Genomic DNA, 9,510 nt, shown 5'->3' with positions numbered 1-9,510 from the left:
GCAACTCACATGATATTCAACAAAGAGTAGTTGATGGCGTCCCCAGGAACATGGTTATCGCACAACAAGCAACTTAATAAGAGATAAAGTGCATAAGTACATATTCAATACCACAATAGTTTTTAAGCTATTTGTCCCATGAGCTATATATTGCAAAGGTAAAGGATAGAAATTTTAAAGGTAGCACTCAAGCAATTTACTTTGGAATGGCGGAGAAATACCATGTAGTAGGTAGGTATGGTGGACACAAATGGCATAGTGGTTGGCTCAAGTATTTTGGATGCATGAGAAATATTCCCTCTCGATACAAGGTTTAGGCTAGCAAGGCTATTTGAAACAAACACAAGGATGAAGCGGTGCAGCAAAACTCACATAAAAGACATATTGTAAACATTATAAGACTCTACACCGTCTTCCTTGTTGTTCAAACTCAATACTAGAAATTATCTAGACCTTAGAGAGTCCAAATATGCAAACCAAATTTTAGCATGCTCTATGTATTTCTTCATTAATGGGTGCAAAGTATATGATGCAAGAGCTTAAACATGAGCACAACAATTGCCAAGTATCACATTATCCAAGACATTATAGCAATTACTACATGTATCATTTTCCAATTCCAACCATATAACAATTTAACGAAGAAGAAACTTTGCCATGAATATTATGAGTAAAGCCTAAGGACATATTTGTCCATATGCAACAGCGGAGCGTGTCTCTCTCCCACACAATGAATGCTAGGATCCATTTTATTCAAACAAAACAAAAACAAAAACAAACCGACGCTCCAAGCAAAGCACATAAGATGTGATGGAATAAAAATATAGTTTCACTAGAGGAACCTGATAATGTTGTCGATGAAGAAAGGGATGCCTTGGGCATCCCCAAGCTTAGACGCTTGAGTCTTATTGATATATGCAGGAGTGAACCACCGGGGCATCCCCAAGCTTAGAGCTTTCACTCTCCTTGATCATGTTGTATCATCTCCCTCTCTTGATCCTTGAAAACTTCCTCCACACCAAACTCAAAACAACTCATTAGAGAGTTAGTGCACAATCAAAATATACATGTTCAGAGGTGACATAATCATTCTTAACACTTCTGGACATTGCACAAAGCTACTGAAAGTCAATGGAATCGAAAAATCCATCGAGCATAGCAAAATAGGCAATGCGAAATGAAAGGCAGAATCTGTCAAAACAGAACAGTTCGTAAAGACGAATTTTATTGAGGAACCAGACTTGCTCAAATGAAAATTCTCAAATTGAATGAAAGTTGCGTACATATCTGAGGATCACTCACGTAAATTGGCATAATTTTCTGAGTTACCTACAGAGAATTTTTCCCAGATTCGTGACAGCAAAGAAATCTGTTTCTGCGCAGTAATCCAAATCTAGTATGAACCTTACTATCAACGACTTTACTTGGCACAACAAAACACAAAACTAAGATAAGGAGAGGTTGCTACAGTAGTAAACAGCTTCCAAGACACAAATATAAAACAAAGTACTGTAGTAAAAACATGGGTTGTCTCCCATAAGCGCTTTTCTTTAACGCCTTTCAGCTAGGCGCAGAAAGTGTATATCAAGTATTATCGAAGGATGGTGCATCTACATTACCTTGGGCTTTTCCCTTACCTTTCTTGTTCTTTTTCTTACTCTTTGATTTAGGGAATACATGTCTTCCCCCCGGTGTAGAGGTGAATTTCAGGGTGCCTTCTCCCATATCTATGACTGCTCCCAATAGTTTCAGCAGGGATCTTCCGAGTGTGATTTGTCCTGTTCCTACACATTCAATAACAAGATAATCAATGGATATTGTTCTTCAAAGAATGGTTGTATGCACACCTGCGGCTATTCCCTTAGGAATAATAACAAAGTTATCAATAAGAGTTATTTCTTCTCCTCCTTCAACGAATCCCCAAAGTTGCAAAGATTCATGAATACTCTTAGGCATAAGGCAAAATTCAGACATAATATCACAATTGGCATGAAGAGTTTGATCACCGATAACAATTTTAACAGTAGGATCCCATAATGAAGGTTCAGAGTTCACTAAAACTTTTTCAAGACGGTTACGAACATAGCGATAGTTGTCATTCAAGCGAGATCACTTGTCTCAAGATTGTTTAATCTATTATAAATGCTAATAAGGGCCGAATCAAAGTTATTAGCTGAATCATGTGATGCAACCAACTTCTTTATGGCATTAAAAGCTTGATCCCCATTGCAATGAAGGCAATCTCCTCCCACTAAAGCATCCAAGGCATATCTATAGCGAATCATAAGACCAAAATAAAAATTACTAAGGAGCAAACTTAGAGTCATTTGAGGTTCAGTTTTACGATAAGAAGTAAAAATTCTGGACCAAGCATCTTTAAAACTCTCCTCATCCCCTTGTTTAAAAGTGAAGACTAATTCTTCAGGTGAAGAAGTAATAAGTGCAGAACTAGACATGGTAACAAAAGTAAAATGCAAGTAACTAAATAAAATGCAAGTAACTAATTTTTTTGTGTTTTTGATATAGCAAACAAGATAGCAAATAAAGTAAAACTAGCAACTAATTTTTTTGTATTTTGATTTAGTGCAGCAAACAAAGTAGTAAATAAAATAAAGCAAGACAAAAACAAAGTAAAGAGATTGGGATGTGGAGACTCCCCTTGCAGCGTGTCTTGATCTCCCCGGCAACGGCGCCAGAAATTTACTTGCTGGCGCGTAGTTGACGTGGGAGTTAGAAATCTTGTTCCTTCACGTCCCCGGCAACGGCGCCAGAAATTTAGCTTGACACGCGTACAGCACGCGACCGTTGGGAACCCCAAGTGGAAGGTGTGATGCGTACAGCAGTAAGTTTCCCTCAGTTAGAAACCAAGGTTTATCGAACCAGTAGGAGTCAAGAAGCACGTTGAAGGTTGATGGCGGCGAGATGTAGTGCGGCGCAACACCAGGGATTCCGGCGCCAACATGGAACCTGCACAACACAAACCAAGTACTTTGCCCCAACGAAACAGTGAGGTTGTCAATCTCACCGGCTTGCTGTAACAAAGGATTAGATGTATAGTGTGGATGATGATTGTTTGCAGAGAACAGTAGAACAAGTATTGCAGTAGATTGTATTTTAGTATAGAGAATTGGACTGGGGTCCACAGTTCACTAGAGGTGTCTCTCCCATAAGATAAATAGCATGTTGGGTGAACAAATTATAGTTGGGCAATTGACAAATAGAGAGGGCATGACCATGCACATACATATTATGATGAGTATAGTGAGATTTAATTGGGCATTACGACAAAGTACATAGACCGCTATCCAGCATGCATCTATGCCTAAAAAGTCCACCTTCAGGTTATCATCCGAACCCCTTCCAGTATTAAGTTGAAAACAACAGACAATTGCATTAAGTATTGCGCGTAATGTAATCAATAACTACATCCTCAGACATAGCATCAATGTTTTATCCCTAGTGGCAACAGTACATCCATAACCTTAGAGGTTTCTATCACTCCCCCAGATTCACGGAGACATGAACCCACTATCGAGCATAAATACTCCCTCTTGGAGTTAAGAGTAAAAACTTGGCCAGAGCCTCTACTAATAACGGAGAGCATGCAAGATCATAAACAACACATAGATATAAATTGATAATCAACATAACATAGTATTCTCTATTCATCGGATCCCAACAAACACAAAATATAGCATTACAGATAGATGATCTTGATCATGTTCGGCAGCTCACAAGACCCGACAATGAAGCATAATGAGGAGAAGACAACCATCTAGCTACTGCTATGGACCCATAGTCCAGGGGTAGACTACTCACTAATCACTCCGGAGGCGACCATGGCGGTGTAGAGTCCTCCGGGAGATGAATCCCCTCTCCGGCAGGGTGCCGGAGGCGATCTCCTGAATCCCCCAAGATGGGATTGGTGGCGGCGGCGTCTCTGGAAGGTTTTCCGTATCGTGGCTCTCGGTACTGGGGGTTTCGCGACGAAGGCTATTTGTAGGCGGAAGGGCAGGTCAAGGGGCGTCACAAGGGGCCCAGGAGACAGGTCGGCGCGGCCAAGGGCTGGGCCGCGCCGCCCTACCTCCTGGCCACCTCGTGGCCCCACTTCGTTGACTCTCCGGTCTTCTGGAAGCTTCGTGTGAAAATAGGCCCCTGGGCGTTGATTTCGTCCAATTCCGAGAATATTTCCTTACTAGGATTTCTGAAACCAAAAACAGCAGAAAACAAAGAATCGGCTCTTCGGCATCTCGTTAATAGGTTAGTTCCAGAAAATGCATAAATATGATGTAAAGTATGCATAAAACATGTAGATATCATCAATAATGTGGCATGGAACATAAGAAATTATCGATACGTCGGAGACGTATCACAAAGCATTGTTGTTTTATCCCTATTGGCAACAGCACATCCATAACCTTAGTACTTTCTGTGACTGTCCCAGATTCAATGGAGGCATGAACCCACTATCGAGCATAAATACTCCCTCTTGGAGTCACAAGTATCAACTTGGCCAGAGCCTCTACTAGCAACGGAGAGCATGCAAGATCATAAACAACACATATATGATAGAACAATAATCAACTTGACATAGTATTCCATATTCATCGGATCCCAACAAACACAACATGTAGCATTACAAATAGATGATCTTGATCATGATATGCAGCTCACAAGATCTAAACATGATAGCACAAGAGGAGAAGACAACCATCTAGCTACTGCTATGGACCCATAGTCCAAGGATGAACTACTCACGCATGAGTCCGGAGGCGGGCATGGTGATGTAGAGTCCTCCGGGTGATGATTCCTCTCTCCGGCAGGGTGCCGGAGGCGATCTTCTGAATCCCCCGAGATGGGATTGGCGGCGGCGTCTCTGGAACTTTTCTCGTATCGTGGATCTCGGTAATAGGGTTTTCGCGACTGAGAGAATAAATAGGCGAAGGGGCAGAGTCGGTGGAGTCCCGAGGTGGGGTCCCCACCTGCCGGTGCGGCCAAGGGGTGGCCCGCGCCCCCCTATGGTGTGGGCTCCTCATGGCCCCCCTTCGTCTCTCATTCGGACTCCGTGAAATCCCTGGAAAAATAGGAACGTGGCCTTTTGTTTCGTCCAATTCCGAGAATGTTTCATGTGTAAGATTTCTGAAACCAAAAACAGCAGAAAACAGGAACAGGCGCTTCGGCATCTTGTTAATAGGTTAGTGCCGGAAAATGCATAAAAATGATATAAAGGGTATATAAAACATGTGAGTATTGTCATAAAACTAGCATGGAACATCAGAAATTATAGATACGTTTGAGACGTATCACCCGCGCAAGCCCTGTCACTGCCGTCATCATCGACGTCTGCCGCCACGGCACTACGAGGACGATGACGTCGCTTGCACGCCCCCGTCCACCTCTTGTTGCGCCATGACGCGCACTAGGACCGCCAAACGTCACTGAGCAGCTCCGCGTCCTCGCCCACTCCTCGGAGCAGCTGTAGCAATGTCGCCACCACCGCCATGCCCGTGAGCCGCAGCACCCCCTCGACCCTATAAATAGAGCGCTCCCAATTTCACCCGTAGCTCGCCAATTGCTCGCCGGAGTCCGCGGAGCCGCCGCAGAAGGAGCCGTCGACTGGAGCCGCCCCAGGAGTCGCAGCTTGTACCAGGAGGACCGGCGTCGTCGACAACTTCACCGTGCATCAACGCCGCTCGTCGCCGGCCACTGGTTAGCCCTCCGACCCCCTTGTGCTTGCCGCCAGTGAGCTCGTGCTCACCGTCGATGACGACACACGTGAGCCGTTGGATCGCGTTCTAATCCAACGCTCCTCTCGCACGCGTACCGTTTCGGGTTTTAAACTCTGCTGACAGGTGGGGCCCTCCCTGTCAGGCAGCCCACTGCGCACTGGTGCGTAGTTGGGTCAGCCCATGTTCGTTTCCCGCGCGAGCCCAAGAATTCAAACTCAGTTAAAACTTTTAAATCAAAATTCTATACTGGTGCCCAATTCAAATTTGAATAAAACAAAATCCACTGAGCCAAAATTTATGAACTTTATATTTTTGGAAAGCTTATAAAATCCTCTATCCAACTACACTGGTCTCAAACATAGATTCATTGTAGAACTCATGTAGTAAAAATAACAAGTCAGTACCTTTTCAAAATTCAAACAATTATTAAAAATCAACGTAAATGATTTTGAGTTGATTCCAACTCTCATAATTCACATTCCACATACTCTACATCAATATGTAAAAATATAGCATAGTTGTTACCATGATCACGGGCTAGATTCAAATAATGGCTATGTAGTCATTTCTAGCTCATTTAAATTATTTCAAAAATAGTATTTAAATTCTATGAGATATAGCATCTCATTTAAATCACCTTTCCAAGTAATTCAATGTGAGGTGATGCAATTAGACTTCATGACCTCATATGTTATTACTTGAGAATATTAAATTGTTCCATAGTAGTATTTAAATTGCATGAGATGAAGTATCTCATTTAAATCATTTTCCCAAATGGTAAATATGAAGTGTTGACTTTGGTCAACATGATCTCATACATATTATTTGTGGATATTAAACCTTAGTAATACTCAATGAGAGGAAATTATTTCTCAAAGGAAATAAATAGAAAACCATAATAAATATTTCAATGAGAGGAAATTATTTTTCTTAAAAGGAAACAAAGCTAACCACCATGTTAATAATGTTGTGATGCTAGATTAGCTTGTGTGATCCCCTGGGTGTTAAGTCTAGCACTTAACCATTGTTTGGTGATTGTATACCTCGTATCCGTTTATAGACGCTAGTACCGAAGACTACCAGAAGGAGGAGGTCTTCTACGAGGAAGATGAAGAAAACTTTGATCACTGTACCAATCAAGGCAAGCTATACTCTTGCAAGCTACCCTAGTGCAAGCTCTACTTGAGCAAGGCACCAATACCATACTACTTTGTGTTTTACTTTCCAAGTCCCAGCTTTTATCTTACAAAGCTTTTACTTTGGTTCTCAAGGTTTACTTTTATAGTTAACTTGAGTCTAGATAAGGAGTAGTACAAGAACATCAAAGTTAGCCTAGAGAGCTACAAGTTAGTTAGCACCCCTCATGATTAGTTACTAGTGCTAAAACTAAAATTGACTACTCTAGATGGGAACATATGAATCTTTTAACTTCGAAAACCTTGGAATGATGAGTCATTGTTGCGGTCAAAACCCACCGGCAGGCAGCGACGGGCAACACAGTAGAGCCGGGAACAACCTAGGGCTGCGGCTGGCCGAGGTCCCTCCGAGCGACGGCCCGCAAAGCCTCTGGTACACACGTCCGATGCTGATGCAAGGGTGTGCCACCTGACCTATACATGGTCAGGAAGGTGATGGAGATGCCTCGCTTAGTTTCCTGCATGGCATACACGTAAACATTAAATACGAGCCTCGATCGGCTCTCAGGTTATCCTGTGAATCGGCTCAAGGAGCCGATCCACCCATGATTCGTACGAGGTGCACGAATATATGGTGGTCCTGTGATGTCTACTTTCCCCCTCCTTTCCTGTAGACAGTGTTGGGCCTCCAAGAGCAGAGGTTTGTAGAACAGCAGCAAGTTTTCCCTTAAGTGGATACCCAAGGTTTATCGAACTCAGGGAGGAAGAGGTCAAAGATATCCCTCTCATGCAACCCTGCAACCACAAAGCAAGAAGTCTCTTGTGTCCCCAACACACCAAATAGGTGCACTAGTTCGGCGAAGAGATAGTGAAATACAGGTGGTATAAATATATATGAGCAGTAGCAACGGTGCCAGAAAAGTGCTTGGCGTGTAGTTGATGGTGGTGGTATTGCAGCAGTAGTAACGCAAAGAAACAAGAAACAAGCAGTAGTAACTCAGCAGTATTTAGGAACAAGGCCTAGGGATTAGACTTTCACTAGTGGACACTCTCAACATTGATCACATAACAGAATAGATAAATGCATACTCTACACTTTTGTTGGATGATGAACACATTGCGTAGGATTACACGAACCCTCAATGCCGGAGTTAACAAGCTCCACAATAATGCTCATGTTTAAGTAACCTTTAGTGTAAGATAGATCAACGCTACTAAACCGAGTACTAGCATAGCATGCACACTGTCACCTTCATGCATATGTAGGAGGAATAGATCACATCAATAATATCATAGCAATAGTTAACTCCATAATCTACAAGAGATCATGATCATAGCACAAACCAAGTACTAACACGGTGCACACACTGTCACCATTACACACGTGCAGGAGGAATAGAACTACTTTAATAACACATCACTAGAGTAGCACATAGATGAATTGTGATACAAAACTCAGATGAATCTCAATCATGTAAAGCAGCTCATGAGATCATTGTATTGAAGTACATAGTAGAGAGATTAACCACATAGCTACCGGTACAGCCCCGAGCCTCGATGGAGAACTACTCCCTCCTCATGGGAGCAAAGCGGTGATGAAGATGGCGGTGGAGATGGCAGCGGTGTCGATGGAGAAGCCTTCCGGGGGCACTTCCCCGCTCCGGCAGCGTGCCGGAACAGAGATCCTGTCCCCCAGATCTTGGCTTCGCGATGGCGGCGGCTCTGGAAGGTTTTCGTGGGTTTCGTCAATCGGTGTAGGGTTTTCTGATCCAGGGGCTTCTTATAGGCGAAGAGGCGGCGCAGGAAGGTCGAAGGGGGGCCCACACCCTAGGGGGGCGCCCCCCCCTAGGCCGCGCCGGGGTGTGGTGTGGTGGCCCTGCCTCCCTTCTCTGGCGGTTCTCGTGTGTTCTGGATGCTTCCGGGTAAAATAGGAACCTGGGCGTTGATTTCGTCCGATTCCGAGAATATTTCGTTACTAGGATTTCTGAAACCAAAAACAGCAGAAAACAGGAACTGGCACTTCGGCATCTTGTTAATAGGTTAGTTCCAGAAAATGCATGAATATGACATAAAGTGTGCATAAAACATGTAGATAACATCAATAATGTGGCATGGAACACAAGAAATTATCGATACGTCGGAGACGTATCAGCATCCCCAAGCTTAGTTCTGCTCGTCCCGAGCAGGTAAAACGATAACACAGATAATTTCTGGAGTGACATGCCATCATAATCTTGATCATACTATTTGTAAAGCATATGTAGTGAATGCAGCGATCAAAACAATGTGTATGACATGAGTAAACAAGTGAATCATATAGCAAAGACTTTTCATGAATAGCACTTCAAGACAAGCATCAATAAGTCTTGCATAAGAGTTAACTCATAAAGCAATAATTCAAAGTAAAGGTATTGAAGCAACACAAAAGAAGATTAAGTTTCAGCGGTTGCTTTCAACTTGTAACATGTATATCTCATGGATATTGTCAACATAGAGTAATATAATAAGTGCAATAAGCAAGTATGTAGGAATCAATGCACAGTTCACACAAGTGTTTGCCTCTTGAGGTGGAGAGAAATAGGTGAACTGACTCAACATTGAAAGTAAAAGAATGGTCCTCATAGAGGAAAAGCATCGATTGCTAT

Source organism: Lolium perenne, chromosome 2 (assembly GCF_019359855.2).
Source record: "Lolium perenne isolate Kyuss_39 chromosome 2, Kyuss_2.0, whole genome shotgun sequence".
Lineage (NCBI taxonomy): Eukaryota > Viridiplantae > Streptophyta > Magnoliopsida > Poales > Poaceae > Lolium > Lolium perenne.
Note: the sequence above shows the minus strand (reverse complement) of the source record.